This window comes from Theobroma umbraticum, unplaced genomic scaffold (genome assembly GCF_002168275.2).
Source record: "Theobroma umbraticum cultivar Fairchild unplaced genomic scaffold, ASM216827v3 scaffold_147.0, whole genome shotgun sequence".
Taxonomy (NCBI): Eukaryota; Viridiplantae; Streptophyta; class Magnoliopsida; order Malvales; family Malvaceae; genus Theobroma; species Theobroma umbraticum.
In genome coordinates this window covers 2,246,171-2,267,103 of record NW_018397259.1, presented here as the reverse complement: position 1 = coordinate 2,267,103, position 20,933 = coordinate 2,246,171, and the positions used below count along the sequence as shown (strand labels likewise).

Here is a 20,933-nt window from a genome sequence, read left to right as displayed (position 1 = left end):
CATTTCACTAGTCAGTTGAAGAACAGTGGATTTAATATAGGAAAAATTAGTTTTAATTGAACTCGACTAGTTTCGAATTAGCATAGACGATTACTATGTGATTTATAGCATAAGTAATATTTACGATGATTGTTAAACACTTTACATGTCAAAATTTCAAGGAATTCGTCAAAGTGAATGCTGCATGTTATTAGAGGTCAAATACTCGAAGATGAGTGAATACACATTTTTAAGTATTTTAATATGTAAATCGAAGCATGATTTTATTGAGTTATTTGATCTTCATGATTTAAAATGCTATGATTATAAATACAAATCTTTTATCTAAACTTGGTGTTTTAAGAAAGAGTTTTCGAATATATTATGTACATAAATATCTATAATACATAATAGTTTTCAACAAGAGGGACAAGTTCTTTCAATCAGTTTCCTTCAAAATGAATTCATGTGATATGATTGTATGAGAGTTGGTGCATGCTTACATGAATATTAAGGTGGACATAGACATTCCCACGCAAATGCAAACGAGTTGAACATGTTATTTGTACATGTGTATGAAATGATTGATTATGAATTAATATGAAACGTTTATGGAACACTTGAGGAGATTATTATGTGATGAACATGTTGATGGAGGTCGAGAGACCATACTCTTGAGTACATGCTTAATTTTTTTGAAAAGCGGATTTTATTCATCCATCACCGATGAATGCCATGACAAGTCTCTAGTCTAATTAACTAAAGACTTTGATGGCATAGAGAACCAGGTGTGGGATAGAATCTGTACAATTACAAAAGATCTCAAAAACAACAAAACAAATCAAGGATTAGACCAAAAGCCCCAACAAGGCAATTATCCTTTCCACAATCAGAAAGTTCGCATATCTTTAAAAAACATTACTTAAACAATAGGACAAGAAAACTTCAAGTGAAAAACAAAAAAGCTAAATACAGCTTATCCAAAGCAAGAGCTCTCGTTAGAACCACAAAAGTTTGAAGGCCAAAGAAGTTTAAAAGTTCTTAGTTTCTCGCACACTTTCTTAATGTCACCATGCTAAGAAGAAACCAAGAAACATCATGGGAAGCACAAAAGACAAAGTAGGAGTTGCATGCCCTTTTACAAAACAGAGGCACCACTGAGAAGCCTCAAAGGAGCAGCATAACACCAGGTACCTTAAGAAATCCATGCCATCCCCTAACCTTCAAACTTCAACACATAATCGAACAAAAGACAAAGGGCCTCGTCTCCTTGTTCGATTCAACTTGAAAAAGACCATGTATAATCCCGTTCACTCACCAACACTCCCCAACCATCCCTACCACTATGCCATAACACCTCAAACCATAAGAACCATCTTTTCCCCTCCTAAGTACATGCTTTATTACTAGTTGTGGATAAATTAAATGTTATGAATGATACCTAAATCTCTAAGTGTTATGATGAATATGATGTGGCCAGTAAGTGAGGCTAATAATAAGGGAAGGGTAGATATTTAGTTGATTTAACATTAATGCCTAAGGTTCAAGGGAGCAAGTCAATTAGCAAGGGATCTAAGGGTGTCATGTCTAGTGCTTTTGATGTAAAAGGTATGAACATATTTAGAGGGATTATCCTAGAAAAGGAGATTAGAGTGATAGAAACAAACATGAGTATTTTTTTGTTACCAATAATGATAATTGCATTATCCTTTCAATCTAAAAAGGTATAGATGCAAATTTTAGTGATAGTTGGTATTTAGATTCTACTTGTATCACTTATGAACGCTTTTAGAAAGATTATTTTTATTTGTTTTAAGAAGTGACGATTAGGAAAATCACTTTGAGTGATAAAGTCAACTATAAAGATCATGGTTCTTTGAATTGTGAAAAATCATAATGTTTGATGAGGTTGTGTGCTCTTTAGATGGAAGGCCTATGTCCCAAAAATGTGAAAAGATGTAATATCATTGAGCCTATTAGACTGCAAAGGATATGGATTTTTTGCTAGTGGTGGATGGTAAAAGTCACGCAAGGCGAAATGATCTTGATGAGGGGGAATTTACATAAAGCTTTGTATCATCTAAAATGTGAGGCCTCAAAGGGATGAAAAGATTGCAAAAGGGATCCTAGTTACCAAAGTGAGATTTCATATATCGAGGAGGTAAGGAAAAGTTCCCATGGTGTAGACGATCATAAAAGGATGAAAAATCTTGTCAACATTAGTTAATTAGTGCCATTGACTTGATAGCTACACATGTGCATTGGTCGTTTGTAGAATTAAGTGTTAGATTATGCTTGATTCATTATATGTAGTCAGAGTAGTTTTAAAAGGTAATGGTTTGGAAAGTTATGTTCTTGGAGAGGTGTTCAAGGTTTTGAAAAATAAATTAGGTTGGAAAGTTTAAATGGGTGCAATTGGTGGAAGAAGTTTAAGGTGTTTGAATTCAAGCTAAAGGTGGAGATTTGTTGAGTTTTGGATTAGAATTCAAAATCTTATTTGACTAGGATTCTAGTTTGTGTACATCATTGAGTACTTGTATAGTTTTAAACTTATTGTTTAAACCCTATTTGCTAGGAGTCGGGACAAACTAACATTCCCAAGGAACCAAGATAATGGCTCAAACCCTATCCACTTTGAGTTAAAGTGGAATACCACTCACAGATAGTTAAGTTTGCGATGATTTTGAGAAAGATTTTAGAGGTTAAATGTTAATATGATTGTTTACAAGTTTGAATCAGAGATATGATACGGTATAATTGAGAAATTGATGGAATAAAACTTAGTTCAAGTGAACTTTAGCCTATAGAATTGTTCCTATGAATAAAAAAGCCTCTAGAGGTAGAATGTGTAGGAAGTTTCCAAAAAATCTGAGTTTGAAGCTTGAAGTATACATGAAGAACATGTATTGACACATTTAGGACAAAATACCCCAAGAAGCATTCTATGTAAAAAGCATTGATACATTCCCCCAATGTATCGATACTTTTGTTACAGAATCGTGTTTCCACTCTGTTTTTACAAGGTTTTCACATGTTTATAACTCTCATTTCATTCTAAATGATTTATGCAACTATATTTTCAATTAAATCTTTATGAAATGGCTTTGAACAACATTTTACAAGAGTTTGAAAGAAACTTATGAGATTTATGAATGTCATGATTATAAAATTTACGTTTTATGTAAAAACTCTCCCCCTTGACTTGTTCCCTTTTTATATTCGCTTATGAAGTTTTTGTGACTCACATGTTAATGTGTTTTTTTTTTTATATTAGTGATTAGCTTATCACCCTTGTCGTGGAGTCGTGCTCCCAATTTTCTTTGGTAAGTGGTCTAGCAAACTCTTGAAGCCTAAAAGGTTGAGTCATACTTCGTTGACGAGTTAGTTTTTATTTTATTGTTATATGACACTGAATGTTTCTTTGTGAGTATGTAGCCATGAGTGGCACTATGTTTTATATGTTTTAAATGTTTTGACAATTAAATGTTTATGTTGGCTCGAGAGTCTTAGTTTGCACCTACGGTGTCTATGTTATGACTAGATATTTACATGAGATATGAAAGCCAGCTTTATTTTAAAAGGTTTATCTATGTTTCCACATGTCGTGAGGTAACATTCCGTCATGCTATGATGGTGCACAGTGTGATTTTAGTAGCATTTTCATGCATCATTATGAGAATTTCACCATGTTATGATGACTCACTAGTTTACATGTTGATGTTGCCTCACCAGTTTACACGTCGTGATAGAAGTTTTGCTTTTATTTAGGTGAGTATTTTTTAATTTGTATGTAATTAAAGGAAAAGAAAATATAAAACATATGAAAAATAAATAAATTTAAATTATCAATAGAATATGAATTATTATCAACCGAATTTCTATCACAATAAACATGTTTTGTGTAGGAATTTACAAATAGATTACTTATGAAATATCAGGAGAGTTTATCGACGAAATATTTTATAATGATTACTAATAAAATTTTTGTCAATAATAATTGAATTATTACTAAAAAAAATCATAGTTTACCAATAGATAAATATTACCATCTTAAGAATTAATATTGAAAATTCCCGTGATAAATTCTACAGATAATGAGTATCATCAATAGAATTTGGTCTATTATCGAAGAAAAATTTTGTTGGAATTAAGTGATTTTTTTTGTAGTGTTGGTGTGTTAAGGATAAAAAAGGTAGCATTTTAGATGAACAAAATTCTCGAGACTCAAATGTCTAGGTTAGATCGAAGTTGTCCTGTACCCTTTTTTGAAGTTTATAGGTTTTTTTTCCCTTTTCTTTGATTATTATATTTATTCTCTATCTATGTTTTTTTTAATTTTTTGAGAATAATTATCTTTGATTTTTTTTATGTCCTTTAGTGAGAATTTATGTATAAATTGATCGGATTTCAATAAAAGTTATCATTGTCAATTGGTTTTTTATAATGAAGATTTTAGAAGAAATTCATGTTCTTTTATGAGTTTAAGGGTATGTTTGGTCCGCAAAATAGAATATTAAAAAAAAAAATGGCTATTCTATAAGAATAAAATAAAGTAGGAATAGTTATTATGTAGTTAATTTGATTCATGGAATGAATAGGGTAAGAATGACTATCATGATTTATTTCGATGTTTGATTGATAAAAGTAGCTTTGAAATAGTAAGGTAATAGGTGATAAAAAGACAAAAATGTTCTTTGTTATAAAATTTGATTTTTAATTTATAATATTTATTTTTTATAATTTATTACAATATTATTAAATTATTATTTAAAATTTTAATATGATTATCTAGTTTACTTTTATTTTATTTTTAGAATATTATTAATTTATATTTCATTTAAAATATTAATAGTTTATAATTAAAATATTAATATGATTATTTTCTTTTATTTTTATTTTAAAATATTAAAAATTTATAATTAAAATTTTAATTTAATTTTTAAAATTAAAATTATTAATTCTTTTGTAATTTATAATTAAAATTGTAATTTAATTTTAAATATTATATTAATTCGTATAATTTATATAAAAACTTTTATTTAGAGAGAGAAGGAGAGAGGGAGATGGGTAGATAGAGAAAGAAAATGTGAAAAATGAACAAATTACATCTTCATTAAAACAATAATTTTCAAAATTGACGAAAGATAATTTTGTACTATAATATCTTTTGTTTGACACTATTCAGAATTTTCAAAAATGACTACTACATGAACCAAATGTAAGAATAATAAAGTAATAATAATATGGGAATGACTGCTCCATTTTTCCAACCAAACACACTGTAAATGGCAAACTCCATGGAGAACATTTATAAATTAAATTGAGAAGAAGGAAATGAATGCCATGAAAATGAACATAGACGCAATGCTTACTGTCGGATGAATATTAGTTCATTGCAAATAAGCCAGCGTGCACAAAGTGCTAATAAGTAACTGAAAATACTGGGTTTCCATTGAGCTCCTAATGATTGACCGTTATATTCATGATTTTAAACCTCTTTCTTGCTTTAATTCCATCTTTGATTGTTTCAACCAAAGATGCTATGGAGACAGGTAACAAGATTCCAGGGTTTCTTGTTAAGCCAAGAAGCAATAATTCAATCAATATTTCAGCTTCAGACACTAAGAAACAAAGTTCCAATGTCTCTTTACAAAGTGTATTTCCCTTGTTAGTTAGCTCTGTCTAACTATGAATTTACACATTAATTGTCATTATGATGTGCTTAGTTTCAGGGTTTCAACTTATATTATATATTTTTTACTTATAAAAAAAATTCTCACTGTTATATTTGGTTATAAATTCTAACTTTTAAGCATGAAACTATTTATAATAATATTTTATTGTTTACTATAATATTTTAAAATATTTTTATTCATCTGATAATTGATTCAAATGATGTCAAGTCTTTTTCATTTAATCTTTCCCAAAAATATCTAATATCTACAGCTTGGCATGTGACAAACTTCACTATTTTCATATATTCTTTTGAAAAGTGATTTTATTAAGCCTCAAAACCGGAATGTCATGTGAAATCTCTCGCGTAGTTGACTAAAAACTCTCATGACATTAATTAAAGCCCGATTTAAGAAAAAGACTTGTACAATTACATCATAGCTGCCACCGTTTTGATCTACCGTGATCACTTTTAGTTTAAATTAGGTCATGTTTATTTTATTAAAGTCTTTTTTTAAGAAGTTCTTTTATTAAATGTCACCTAGTGTTCTATAACTATAAAAGCATTCTTCATAGGCTATAGCAACCCTTATCAGGTCACCAAAAGTTTAGAAAAATCTTTAATAATTTTAAACATTTTTAAAAAAATCAAATTTATGAGATAAAGAAAGACTTAATATCTTTTCATATAAATCGAAATCATACTGCTCTAAATGGTGTTGCAACTAGTACTATTTTGTCTCTTAATTATGAGCCCAAAATAAAGGAAAAAGGAATAAATTTGTATGGAACAACCTCAATGATAAAGGTACCTCAGTATCTCATCCGGTCTTCCTCAATAGAAAAAACAAATACAAAGATATAATTAGAAAATATAACCGAAGATTGGCTCCCATCCCAAGCAAGTGTGTTACTGAATGTGTTTTTATGTTTTTTTTTTAACCTTTTCTCTGGAAATCTAGAAAATATATAATATGATTGAAGGCCAAACCACATGGAGAAGAAAGCATGTAGTTTCGGTTTGTTCCAACAATTTTATAGATGTGCGGGCGCTGGTCGGCTTGCCCAACTGTTTGAGAGCTTATAGGATTGTCCTAATCCCCAACACTGTTTTTGTCCACTGCTCCAATCTTCTTGTATTTTTCCTTACCTAGGCCACTGTTCTGTCTCTCTCTCTCTCTCTCTAACATTTGATTTCTTTCACTTAACTTCACATACTCCTAATTTTCTTGTGTTTGTTTTTTCCTCTCCTTTTTTTTTTTGGTGTGGGATAGGATATGTAAAAATTATTATATAAACCTTTTTTATTTTATCAATTGTAAATTCGACAAAATAAATAAAAACATGTACCTAATTAAAAAGTTACTACATGCGCAAGTTGGAATTTGCCATGGCTTGTTATTTAAGTGATGTATGAATCTATAAATGCTCATAGGTCACTGTTTAATTATGAGTTATTTTTTTATTTATCACACCTATAATTAATACGGTAAAATGGATTTGTAAACAATTTCTTAGAGGATACTACACGTACCAAGTGTATTCTAGTGGGTGGAGACATTTAATTAGAACTAAACATATCTAGCAAAGAGATGCATCCGACCCCAATATATAGACCTCAACTTTAGGTGTGAAAGTAGAGGTGCATTTAGTATAGCTAATTAGGCTGCAATATTTTGCATACTTCATCCCCATGTCTTTTTTTTTTTTAAAAAAAATTCTTACTTTGGATAAGTAAGTGACACTCCGTCCTTAATTTGTTATTTTAGACTTTTAGTCACAGATTTGAATTTTGTATAAATCCAGGTATGTTGGGGAAAACCAAAAGTTTCTACCAAACGGGTTCTGACCAGAATGGCTTTTCCAATAACAAATTACTGCAATGTCGAAATTGGTTGATGCTCATGCTTCTTTGGTGTAAATCTACAGAGGGAGGTAAAAGGTAGCGACTGGCGACTCTCCCCTTGGCTGTAACTGTAGATATGCATAGTTGTTGCGGTACCAAAATATATATGATAGGAAGGACATGGATGAACAATGACCTTAGTATCTTTGATTAGAACATACATATACCTACTCTTGAGCCAGTGCAAACAGTTGACAAATAATAAAAATCCTTCATTCAACGACAGAGCCAGCACGGGGGTGCCTGGCTCCCTGGTGTTGCCAATATTGCTTTTTTAAATTCTTAAGGATTAATTTCATTTTCTTATAAACCTTTACTTGGCCCCTCTAATAATTTTAAAATTATTATTTAAACTATTAAATTTTCCTTTGATTTTGCTATCAACCCTTACTTGATCCCTTAATTTTTTCAATTAAAAATTTCAAACTCTTCATTTGTAGTTCTTGAGTATTTTTTTATGTATTTATCAATATATAAATTAAAATACTCTCTTTTATATAATTGGTTTAATTTTTCTGATGTACATTTTGAACATTAAATGATTTTTTGGCTTTTTTTTTCGGAAATAAATATGGTTTTATCAATTACAACTTAATTTGAAAATGGGAAAAGGAATTCAAAATTTATTTGCAATGGAGAAAAAGGTAGCAATAACTAAATCCGACGTCTCTTTTCATAAATTATATTTCTTTACATTATTATTTTGTGGATGTAATTTGAATAGCATTAAATACAATAATATGAGAAACTTTTGTGCAAATAAGCTTTAAGTTGATTTATTTATTTTAAAATATATAAATAATAAAAATATTCATTTATTTATTTTTCTTAACTTAAGTCTTACTAGAAAAACTTAATTTAAAGTATCCTGGCTCCATCCTTGCCTTAATTAAGAAACTACTACAAGAGCCACAACCTCCCGCTCTCTCTGAAGAGTTGAGTAATAATCAAACTCCCGTCTGACAAAAAAGTATTAATGGTACAGAAATTGCAATGAAAATTTGGCTGTTTATGGTTAATTACGTTGCCTTACAAAGGCTTTGAATTCTACATGTTGGATAGAAACAGACGTCAGCTAAGTTTGAGCTAGCTAAAGGACCTGCTGCAAATGCTGTGAGTCTACAGTTGAATAGCGGTACTTTTCAAGGAAAAGAAGGAAATGATAGCTAGTTAGAGTGAAACTTCATTAAGAAACAACCGCATTTATATAGAAATAAATACTGGCTAGCATCTAGGTGAAAAACTGACCAGCCAAGGTACCTGCAGGTTGAGCCTTGCACGAGAGGAACTAAAGACAGAGAGGGAGAGATCAACGCATTGCTTACAATAAAAAAAAAAAAGGTGATGGGTCCCTACTGGTCACTTGGTCTAATTGGGGTATGAGATGGAACGAATGAAATGGACACGGCTGGCAGTGGGGACGTTTTTGCTGCATATTTGGTGTTTGTGGGCATAAATCTAAAATTTTTGTGGCTATGTTCACCATCTAGATTTACTTGTTACTGTGCATTGTTGAGTGCTAATTAAAGCTAAGACAATGGATTCCACTTTCTCCTTTTCCTTAAAGTATAAAGAGGAATTAGCTTTTGGAGATAATGCCCTTTCACTATCTAAATCACCTCATAAGTTTCCCAAAAAACCACGTTGACATTTTGCAACTGTTTAACATTCATATAAAATTTATCAGAAAAAATTCAGGTGCAGACTCGCTCCCCTTGTCATGGTGTAAATATGCAGAATTACCTCGCCTCATTCAACAGAATTAAAATGAATTATCGAAATAAACAATTTCATCAATTGAAGCAACTTAGGTACAGCTAATCAAATCCCACGCACTCTACTTACTTCTGTAACCCACCTTAACTTTACTGTAGACACAGTTTCTGGTAGAGAAGAAAAGTAAAAAATTTGTTCACTTAGCCCAAGTCCCTGGGGTTGTAACCTTTTGCAATTTAAAACTCCTCTTTGTTTTAGGAAACAGGAAAGCAATTCTTAAACATGAATGCATATTTTCAGTTGATGGAAACAATGCACGGAGGTGGGGGAAGCACTATAAGCATCTGGGAACGTAAATCCTCTCAAATAATAAACAAAGAATCATCTTAGAAATAGAATTAGATTTCAGAATATAATAAAATAATTAACGAAGAAAAACAAAAGGAAACCAAATCAAAACATGTGAGTAGCAAAAAGTCGTACCAGTGTTGACCAGAAATCCCCAGGCTCTCTTTTATCCTTTTACCTTTCCAAGACAGCACGAGTGTGGTTTGCATTGCAAGATCGATGTTACCAAATACCAACGACCACTTCGAGTTTCTATGTCCCTGTCTTGTTTTTAGATTTCCAAACAGCCCTGCCCCTGTTTATTGCAAATCCCCAAAATCACCATACATTATTATATTTTATTAAGGAGAAAAAGTACACGCAAATATATATATATATAATATTATATTGTATTCTTTGAACGATTTTAGCCTATGTTTCTCATTTTTTTTAAAAAAAATACAATCTCCACAAGAAAAAAAAAAGATATTGCGAGAAAGTTATTGATATGAAATTCTCTAATCACCTTTGGCTTCGGCAACGTTAAATCCATGAGTAGCGACATTAATCTAGTCATATATATGTAGGGATACATGTTTATGTAAAGTCAAAATTTGAATTGGCAATGCCAAATCTATCTGCCAACCATGCCGAATCCAGTTGTTCCCGATACCCAATCTACAGACATTGGGTACCTATTGTTGTCTTTCTTGTTTGTTACAAAAAATTCAAGAGGGATAAGTGTTTTTAATGCTTAATCTAGGACGCAAATAGTGAAAATCATTTTTTTATTTGTTACTATTTAACTTTAATTGAAGACATTCATTCAATAATAATAAATATATAATTAAGATATAATTTATAATAGAAATAAATTATTTCATGAAATTTATATTAAAATAAAATTATAAAGATTTTTCAAGTTAGAGTCGGATATTAAAAATTCAATTAAAATTTTACTACGTAAGTATACGTATCAAATAAATAGTAAATAAGTAAGTAGAGTATCGATTCTATAGAAAATTGATTTAAAATTTTATTAAGTACTAAAATTAGAATAATTCAGTTTTATTGAAATAATTAAAATCTAAATTCTAATTAAACTAAAAATTACTCTACTAAAATTAATTTAATTAAAAATTAAAACAACAAGATAATTGGATACAAAACAAATCAAAGAAGCTTGAGATTACAATATCCCTCACATTTTATTTAAAGCTTACATTTCTTCCTTAAATTATTTTAAAAGGTTAATCTGCTAACCTAAAGTCTTCAATTATTTATAAAGGTTTCTCAAATTATCTTATAAAAATATTTATTTTAACAAAAACACTATATCCTTATGTGAATTGAAATTAAAATAAATTCATTAAATTTAAGTTTTAATTTGGCTATATATGGCCTGTAGATATATCCCTATCTTTTACACAAATCAATTAATATGATCATATGCTATCCTAATTTTATTCTACACTAAACTCCCTTTTTCAAGTTTGTTTAGGTTCCTAAATCAATTTAATTGGTGATCAAGAAATTAAAAGCATTAGGAGCAAATGCGAATAAACAATTCAAATCCCATTAAAGAAAAGCAAGAAAGAGATTAAAAATTTAGATTACATGTGAATTCAATTGTAATCTTAAAAAAAGAAAATTAGCTACTTGTAAGTGTAAAGACAAATAACATTATATAAAATTCAACCATTGATAGTAACAAAAAAAATAAAAGCTAAGGAAGAAAACAAAATGATTGATTGTAGCTTGTTTCTCGAGTTTTTACCTCAATTTTTAGCCTCTTGAATCTCCAAAAGTTCTCCCCTTAATGTCTCATGAAACATACTATTTATACTAACAATCTTAACCTACAAGTCCCTGAGTTTACCTACTAGTTCTAATTGGGCTTAAAAGTGTAATGAGAGGCCCAAATATCAATTGTCAACCTTAAAATTGCCATTCTTGCAATATTACACCTAGTCATTTTTCGACATTATTTTCTCTATTATCAAAGTAGAAGTGGTAAAAGTGATCTTATGAAAATTGTAGCTCTATCTCTTAGCTTTCTAATGGTTTAAGAATAGCTTCATTTGAAATTTTGTAGCACAAGCTATGGTCAAAACACTGAAACATATGGAAGTAGATTTTCAGATTTTTCAACACCTTACTTTCCAAAATTAAACTCAATTCTCTTAATTCTTACAAAAATGTAAAAACTAATTAATAATAATCATATTAAAAGAAATAAACATAAAGTTAAAATAACTCACTTAAAAATAAATTAACTATAAAATTAACTAAATTATAATTGAAAATTAAAGATTTAGCTAATATTCAATAATAAAATTGAATTAAAATAATTATATAAAATAGAATTATCACACCCTCAAATTTAAAGTTTTGCTAGTCCTAGAGCAAAAGAAAATAACAAAAAGAAAACTAAACATAAAAATATTTGAAGAGATAGAAGTACTAAATCATGATTTCCCAATTTTTCCTCAAAAATTATCCTAATTCCAGTTTAAGGTAAAATAAGCTAACCCTTAAAGTCATGCATCAATTCAAGTGAAAACTTATTTTTCAAATGGACTTCCTGTGTGTGTGAATAATCTTTTACAAAGAATATCACATAATTTGGATTAATTTATGCTAAATCTAAGCATAGATTAATAGCAAAAACCCATAAGTTTGTTTTGCATCTCTCTTTCCACTAATGTAGATGAACACTTATTCAAGGATTAATAGCTCTTCATTAAGCTTATAATGTGAGGCTAGGATCAAGGTATGATAAAGGATATATTTAAGCTCAAATTCACCCTAAGCACTTAATCAATCTAAGACCTTTAAACAACTCACAAAATTTTATAACACCTCTAAACTTAATAGTAAAATTTGCTTTGTACAACACACTTTATTTCCTTTTTTTTTTCTCTTGATTATTTTACACCCCCAAACTTATTTTTGACAATTGTAAACAAGGGGTAAATTTCAAGCATCCATCAATCACTTTTTTTTTCACCTTTCTCCCTCAATTTATTTGTAAGCTCAATATGCTTCCTAAAAAGATAAAAATATTTAAGGGTGAAAGGTTCAAACTGTTGAAATTAAATAAAATGGCTAATGCTAATATAGTTGTGTATATACAAAGAAAGGTAAACTACGCTCAAAATGGGTGATTAAGGATAAATATATAATAAGGTAGCTCAGCAAGACTCAAACGATCCAAAGATAACCTAAATCACTTCTTATCCTAAGTGTTATCTAGGATTTTGCCTTGAGAGAGAATCAAACAAATTTAGAATTTGTGAGTTCACTATACTTTTTTATCAACATAAACTCTCTCTAAATCATATAAAAATTCTAAGCAAACAAATATGGTGCTCAAATTATTAGAAGTCATATTTTAAAATAAAAGCTAACACAAGAATATTAACACAAACTTAAATTATACCTATATTTTTCCCAAAATCTAAAAGCATGAAATAATCAAAATATCATCCTGGGATAGAGAAAAATCATAAACAAGGTAAATGATAACCAATCCTAAAAGAATACAAATAATTAAAATTAAATCTAAAACTTCCACAGAATAATCACCACCAAAAAATAAATTTACCTCCCCAAACTTAAACTAACATTGTCCTTAATGTTAGAAAAAATAAAAGAAAGGTGAAAAATACTTCCCTGGTGGCTGGATGAATTTGAAGAAACTCTAATCTTCCTTTTCATCTTCATTATCATCAATGCTTGTAGGAGGCCCTTTTTCTTTTACTACAAAAAATAAATAAATAAAGATTAAAGTAGACATATAAATAAATAAAATAAAAATAATTGAAAAGAAAAAAATATGAGTTTCAAAAGCTTGGGTTGCCTCCCAATAAGCATTTCTTTATAGTCACTAGCTTGACTATAATACCCCCTTTTTCAGTTCTTCATCCTCGAAATATGGCTTGAGACTCAGTCCATTAACAATGAATGTGCTCGTATCCTCACTATCAATCTCAATTATTCCACAAGGATAAGGCTTTACTGCTTTGAAAGGAACCCACCATCTTTCTTTGCATTTCCATGGAAAAAGCTTGAAGTATGATCGAGAAAGCATCATTACTTGTTATCTAATCTTAAAAGGACAAATAGATGGTGATGAAGGATGCTCCTTTGGTGATTGCTTGGGTCTAATGGGCTGAGGTGGTGGCTTAAACTCAAAGATTGGTACTTGCTCACTTGTAGGTGGAGAAATAGGTTCACCCTAGCCTTCATCAATTAACTCCATTCTATAGCAACAATTTGTAGAGCTAGGATACTTATTTGTGTTGAAAATATTAAACTCAATTACCTCATCTCCAACTTTAAAAGTTATCTTGCCTTTCATCACATCAATGATTGCATCTGCAGTAGCCAAGAATGGTTGTCCCAAGATTAAAGGAATTCCCACATCTTCTTTCATTTTAAGCACAATGAAGTCCTCCGGAATGTAGCAATCCCCTACTTTAACCAATACATCTTCAATAATCCCAACAGGGTACCTGATTGTTCTATCTGCTAATAGCAAAGAAACTATAGTAAGTTGTATTTTGTTAATTCCAAGTTTCTCAGCAATTGACAAAGGCATGATTGAAACACCTACACCGAAATTACACAAAGCTTTAGTAAATTTAAATCTACCAATAGTACAAGGGATAGAAAAACTCCCTAAATCCTTAAGTTTTGGTGGAAGCTTATTTTGAATTATTAAGCTACACTCCTCAATAAGTGCCATTATTTCAAAATCTTCCAATTTCCTTTTCTTAGTTATGATGTCTTTCAAGAATTTAACATAGCTTGGCATATTTTCCAAAGCTTTAGCAAAAGGGATATTTATGTGGAGCTTCTTGAAGACATCGAGAAATTTCTCAAATTGTTTGTCAAGCTTTTGCTTTTGCAACCTTTGTGGGAATGGTGGTGGAGGATAATTTGCATGAGACTTCACTTGATTTTTAGCTTATCTATTCTCTTTCTTTTCCACTTTAACTTCTTTCTCAACAATTACCTTGTCATCATCTACATGCTTTTTTGAAGATTCAATTTATTTTTCACTCACCCTTTCAACATTTTTGCCACTCTTAAGGGTAATTGCATTACAATGTTCCTTACCTTTAAGATTGACTTATGTGTCCCTTGCTAAGGCACCTTAGGGTCTACTATTGATGGAATTTGAAAGTTGTCCCATTTGGGTCTCAAGATTTCTTAAAGAGTTTCCGTAACTTTAAATTATAACATCATCCTTTGATATTCATTGCAAGAGAAGTTCTTCCACTTAGGACTTCTTTTTAAGAATTAGTGGTTTAGCTTGTTGTTGAAAACCAAAAGGCATGATAGGTTTTGGATTTGAAAGCTTTGCATTGTTGTTCCCTAAAAAGTTAGGGTGGTTTCTCCAACTAGGATTATATGCATTTAAGTATGGATTATTTTGCTGCCTGTTAAAGTCTCCCACCAATTGGACTAATTCAGAATTGTATGGACATTGACCACCTGAATGGCCATCTCCACACATTTCACAGACTACAAATGAATTTTGAATCGCAAGAACTCCTAATGTGTCAAACTTTTTGGATAGCGCAGCTACTTGAGCAGTTAAGGTGCTAAATGCATCAATTTCATAAGCTCCAATAGCTTTTCTCAAACTAGACGTTTCTGCAGGCCATTGATAATTATTTGAGGCCATCTCTTCTGATAGATTATAAACATCTACAACATTCTTACCCATTAATTCCTCATCAGCAACAGTATCAATTGTGGTTTTTATTGAACCAACCAACCCATTATAGAATATCTGAACTTCCAACCGATCAAGAATTGCATGATGTGGACATCTTCTCAGTAATTCTTTAAATCACTCCCAAGCTTCATACAAGGATTCACCTTCAAATTGTGTGAATGATGTGACAGACCATGTCCTCCCATTTAGTAATAGACCCATTAGGTAGTGAATTAAGCCAGCTCTTTGATTTATCCTTAAAAAGTAAAAACAAAAATAGTCTCAATCTAATAGCATCATCAGTTACTCTATTGTATTTGAAGGCATTGCAAATTTCCAGGAAATTCACCAAGTGAGAGTTAGGATCATCATTGAGTAACCCGACAAACTGGACTAAAGATTGAATCATCCAAATGTAAACGGGCTTAATTTCGACATTATTTGCATTGATGGAAGGTCTTTTATTGCTTTGGTGCAAACCTTGCAAAAAAAGAACACCATAATCCTGTAGTGCTTTATTTTCTTCAGGAGCCAGATTAATGGCATTATTGCCATTGTTGTTGTTATCCTCAACTATTATCTGATTTAAAGTTACAACATGCAAATTGTCCCTTCGACGTCTTCTAAAAGTTCTTTCTATCTTAGGATCAAAAGGAACAAGATTCAAGTTGTTTCTTCTTTGCATACAATGACCAAAGATATCTGCAAGCAAACACAAACTAATATTAAAACAAGAAAAATAAAATTTGAAGAAAGACTAAATTGCTTGGTATTAATATTAGTAAAAATTTTAGAAACAATTCCTAGGCAATGACGTCAAAAACTTATTAGTTAAAATTCTATTACGCAAGTATACATATTGAATAGATAATATATAAGCAAGCAGAGTATCGATCCCATAGAAAATTGATTTAAAATTTTACTAAGTATTAAAATTAGAATAATTTAGTTTTATTCATATAATTAAAATATGAATTATAATTAAATTAAAAAGTACTCAACTAAAACTAATTTAATTAAAAATTAAAGCAACAAGATAATTGGGTAAAATGCAAATCAAACAAGCGTAGGATTACAATATCCCTCACACTTCATCTAAATCTTACATCTCTTTCTTAACTTGTTTCAATGGGTTGAATTGTTAACTTGGAGTCCTCAATTATTTATAAGGGTCTCTCGACTCATCTTATAAAAATATCTATTTTAACTAAAACTCTATATCCTTATGTGAATTGAAATTAAAATAAACTCACTAAATTCAGGCTTTAATCTGACTATATATGACCTATAAGTATATCCTTATCTTATATGCAAATCAATTAATATGATCATACTTTACCATAATTTTAGTCTACACTAAACTCTCTTTCCTAAGTTTGTTTAGGTTCCTAAATCAATTTAATTGGTGATTAGGCAATTAAAAACATTAAGAACAAATGAGAATAAACAATTCAAATTTCATTAAAGATTAGCAAGAAAGTGATTACAAATTTAGATTATATGTGAGTTCAATTATAATCCTAGAAAAAGAAAATTAGCTACTCATAATTACAAAGACAAATAGCATTATATAAAATTCAACCATTGATGGTAACGAGAAAAATAAAAGCTAAGGAAGAAAACAAAACGATTGATTGCAGCTTGTTTCTTGAGTTTTTACCTCAACTTTCAGCCCCTTGAATATCCAAAAGTTCTCCCCCCAATATCTCATAAAACATACTATTTATAATAATAACCTTAACCTACAAGTCCCTAAGTTAATCTACTGATTCTAATTAGACTTAAAAGTGTAATGAGAGGCCTAAACATAATTGTTAGTCTTAAAATTGCGATCCCCGGAACAGTACATCCAGTCATTTTTTAAAGCAATTTTCTCTATTTTCAAAGTAGAACTGGGCAAATTTATCTTCACAAAAGTTGTAGATCTATCTCTTAAATTTCGAATGGTTTAAGAATCATATCATTTGGAGTTCTGTAGCGCAAGTTATGATAAAAAAACTAAAGCATATGCAAATAAATTTTCGAGTCTTTCAACACTTTACTTTACAAAATTAAACCCAATTCTCTTAATTCCTACAAAAATGTAAAAACTAATAAATAATAATCAAATTAAAAGAAATAAATATAAAATTAAAATAATTCACTTAAAAAATAAACTACTTATAAAAACAACTTAAAAGATCTAAATTATAATTAAAAATTAAGAACTTAATTAATATTTAATAATAAAATTAAATTAAAATAAGTTTACAAAATAGAATGATCAATATGGGGTAAGGGTTTTCATCTCTTGTCACATACGTGATTTTATAGTGATAAAACTTCAAATATTAAAGCATTTTGGAAAGCATTATCTCTCATAATTCTGTTTTCGAGAGGAGATCAGAGTGGCAAATTTCAATAATATAACTTCAATCTAGACAAATTTAAAATTGGTTAACCAACATTTAATGTAAGGATGTTGTTAGATTCAGACCAATGTAGTAGTCAATGAAAGAGACGCATTTCCACAGAAGAACAAAAGGAAAAAGCATAAGCCATATATATCCATCGTTGTACGTTGCAGTTAATTTAATGAGAATTGGGTGAGCTAATGGTACAATAAAAATGGGCCTAGGAGAATATCGCAAGAACATAATAATTGAAGGGGCACTGTTGGTACAAGAAAATGACATCATCTGACCTGTATGCTTAGTTAAGTAACAGCATGATTTTCATTCAGGCGTGTGCTTTGATCGAAAGCTATCTGAATTTAGACCGGCAATTGGGCCACAATTTTTTAATGGCTTACCTGATTTTGAGCGACTAATACACGTCTCTTCTCATTAAGGCTCATAACCCAAAATGGAAGACCTAAAAGTTAGAAACTAGGTATTCATGATACCCTTACTTCAAATGCTTGACTCATCCTACAACCTTAAGAAACAAATTAAGCCTGAAGTTGAAAAGAGTTTCATAATTGATTCTAATTGTAGCTTAAGATTTTATTTAGTTGATATTTTTATTTTTTATAAAATAAAATAAAATAGTAACAATATCAATCAAACATAATTTAAATTAATTAAAATCAAACCTTTTTCATTTGGTGCTCAAACCTCCACGTAGCCTTTCGAGGTCGAAGGCTAACCCTTTAAACCCCACATGGATCATTGTTAGGAGAATTGTCCAAAAAATGATAAAGATAAAACTTAAAGAAATTAAACAAATAGAGAAATTATAAAAATTTATGTGGTTCGATCTTTTGTCTATGTTAAAACCCAAATAAAACTTCATGTGCACTATTCCCATCACTTTTAGGGCTCACCTTCTAAAGGATACAAATCTTATGTAAATTCCCTCTTAGTAGGACCGCGTAGCCTTTTGTGACTTTTACCACTACACTACTAGTGGAAAGTTCATACTTTTGAATTTTGATAAGCTCAATGATTTTAGATTTTTACACATTTTTAAGATACAGTCCACTCCATCTAAAAAAGCATAACTCCATCAAACATTTTGATTTTCACAACTCCAAGACCCTTGACCTTCACTATTGACTTGTCAACCAAAGTCAAATTCAAGGACTACCTTTCTTGAAGCAAATTAAAATAATTATTTTGGAAGCATACGTGAGTGACACAAGCAGAGTTTAAATACCAACTATCACTAGAATTTACATTTGTATCTTTTGAAATTGCAAGGACAACTCATCATTGTTAGTAACGAAAACAAATTCACTTTTGTTCTCGTTACTCTCATTCCTTTTTATAGGACGTTCCTTCTTAATATGTTCATGCCATTTGCATCGAAAGCACTAAACGTTGTTGGATCTAGACTTGCCACCCTTAGATCCTTTGTTGGTGGACTTGTTTTTCTAAACTTGAGCCACCAATGTTGAGTCAATTGAATCTTTATCTCTTTCTTTGCTTTTCTTTCGGGCTTCATGGGATATTAACGCTACTTGTGCTTGCTTTAACGTTATTGTATCATTCCCACAAATTAAAGATTCCACAAACGCCTTATAGGAGTTCAAAAGCGATGTGAGGAATAATAGTGCTTTCTCTTCTTCCTCCACCTTTACGTCAACCTTTTTAAATTGATCAATGATCCCTTTGAACTTGTTCATATGCTTCATAAGGTCTCCATTTTCCTCCATCTTTAAGCAAAACAATTTTTGTATAAAATTGTAATTTGTTGGAAAGACCTTTCACCAAATAAATCTTTTCCAACTTTTTCCACAACTTTGGAGTAAATTACTCATCAATAATGCTAGATGAAGAGAAAATCTTGTAATCCTATTCACAGCTTAACTTAAACTAACTAACAATATTGTAGTATAAATTTTAACTAGATATTTTAGTCTAACTAGATAATAGTATTGTATTACAACTCTAACTAAATAATTCATATAATTATCTTAACACTTCCCTTTAAATTGAATGTGGTCTAGTATATGTCAACTTGAGTTTGGAAACTAACTCTTGAAATTAATTAGGAAAATGTGCCTTTGTAAAGATATCAACAGTTTGATTTAAAGAGGTCACAAAAGAAAAATGAATAGTCCTTTACGTTACATGATGATGCAAAAAAAGACAATCAATCTCAATATGCTTGTTGCGCTTATGAAACACATCATTGTGAGCAATCAGGATAACACTACAGTTATCACAGTAAAGGACAATGACAGAAGTTTGGGCATTCCCATATCGTCTAACAATTTCTAGATAGATATCTTTCTTGAATCATGTCATAAGTGTTGGAGTTTCCAAGGAATATTTCAATAACAAAGAATTTTTTTAATTTCAAAAATGGGAGAATAAAAAAAATTGTACATTGAATTCAATAAGGCTAAAAGATGACACATAATTAATTAGGTACCAATTAAATAGGTGTTGTGAGTGTGCTAATACATTTCTCACATGTAAATGAACTTTTGAACCTAATCTGCTCCGTATACTAGAACCTACTATTTTTAATGAACCTAAGTCAAGCTTCGGACCTTATTAGGAAAAATAGATTCACCTAGGTTGTCAATCACACCTAAACAAAAAAGATTGATGGAAACTCCTTTTACATCGAATTGCTGAGTTTTAAGACTCACACGTTATGACAATTCCATTTCAAAGTTCCAAGAATTCAGATACAAAAATGGAGCAGATAGTAGAGTCAAAAGTAGGTTCTTCCCTAAATCAACAATCAAAACATTTATCATCGAAGTTCAATAGTGATATCAAGTCACGGATTCATATTTCAAGTTTTAAACATGCTGAACAAAACTTATACATTTGTGGAGCATTAGCTTTAGAAGAATTGTCAAAAATAAAGGATAGGGTATCGCCCCCGCTATTTGGACAATGAAATAGTACGACCAAAATCTCCTAAGTTAACCTATTAATTCTAATTAGGCTTAAAAGTGTAATGAGAGGCTCAAAAATCAAATATCATCTTTCAAAATTTCTATTCCCGTAGTAGTACGCCTTGTCATATTCCAACATGATTTTCTCTATCTTTGAATCAAAAATGGGCAAAGTAGCCTTCATAAAAGTTCTAGCCATGTCTTTTAGCTTTCCAACAATCTAAGAATTGCATCATTTCAAATCTTGTAGTGTGAGTTATGGTCAAGAC

The 20,933-nt window shown here is 30.2% G+C and overlaps 1 non-coding gene across 1 annotated transcript; it reads left to right on the top strand.

The window, feature by feature from the left end:
- The first annotated feature begins 15,426 nt into the window (after positions 1 to 15,426).
- Positions 15,427 to 15,536, top strand: LOC149527242 (small nucleolar RNA R71). Its single transcript, XR_016351196.1, has one exon. It is a non-coding gene; the product is annotated as a small nucleolar RNA R71 (small nucleolar RNA).
- Positions 15,537 to 20,933: the final 5,397 nt, after the last annotated feature.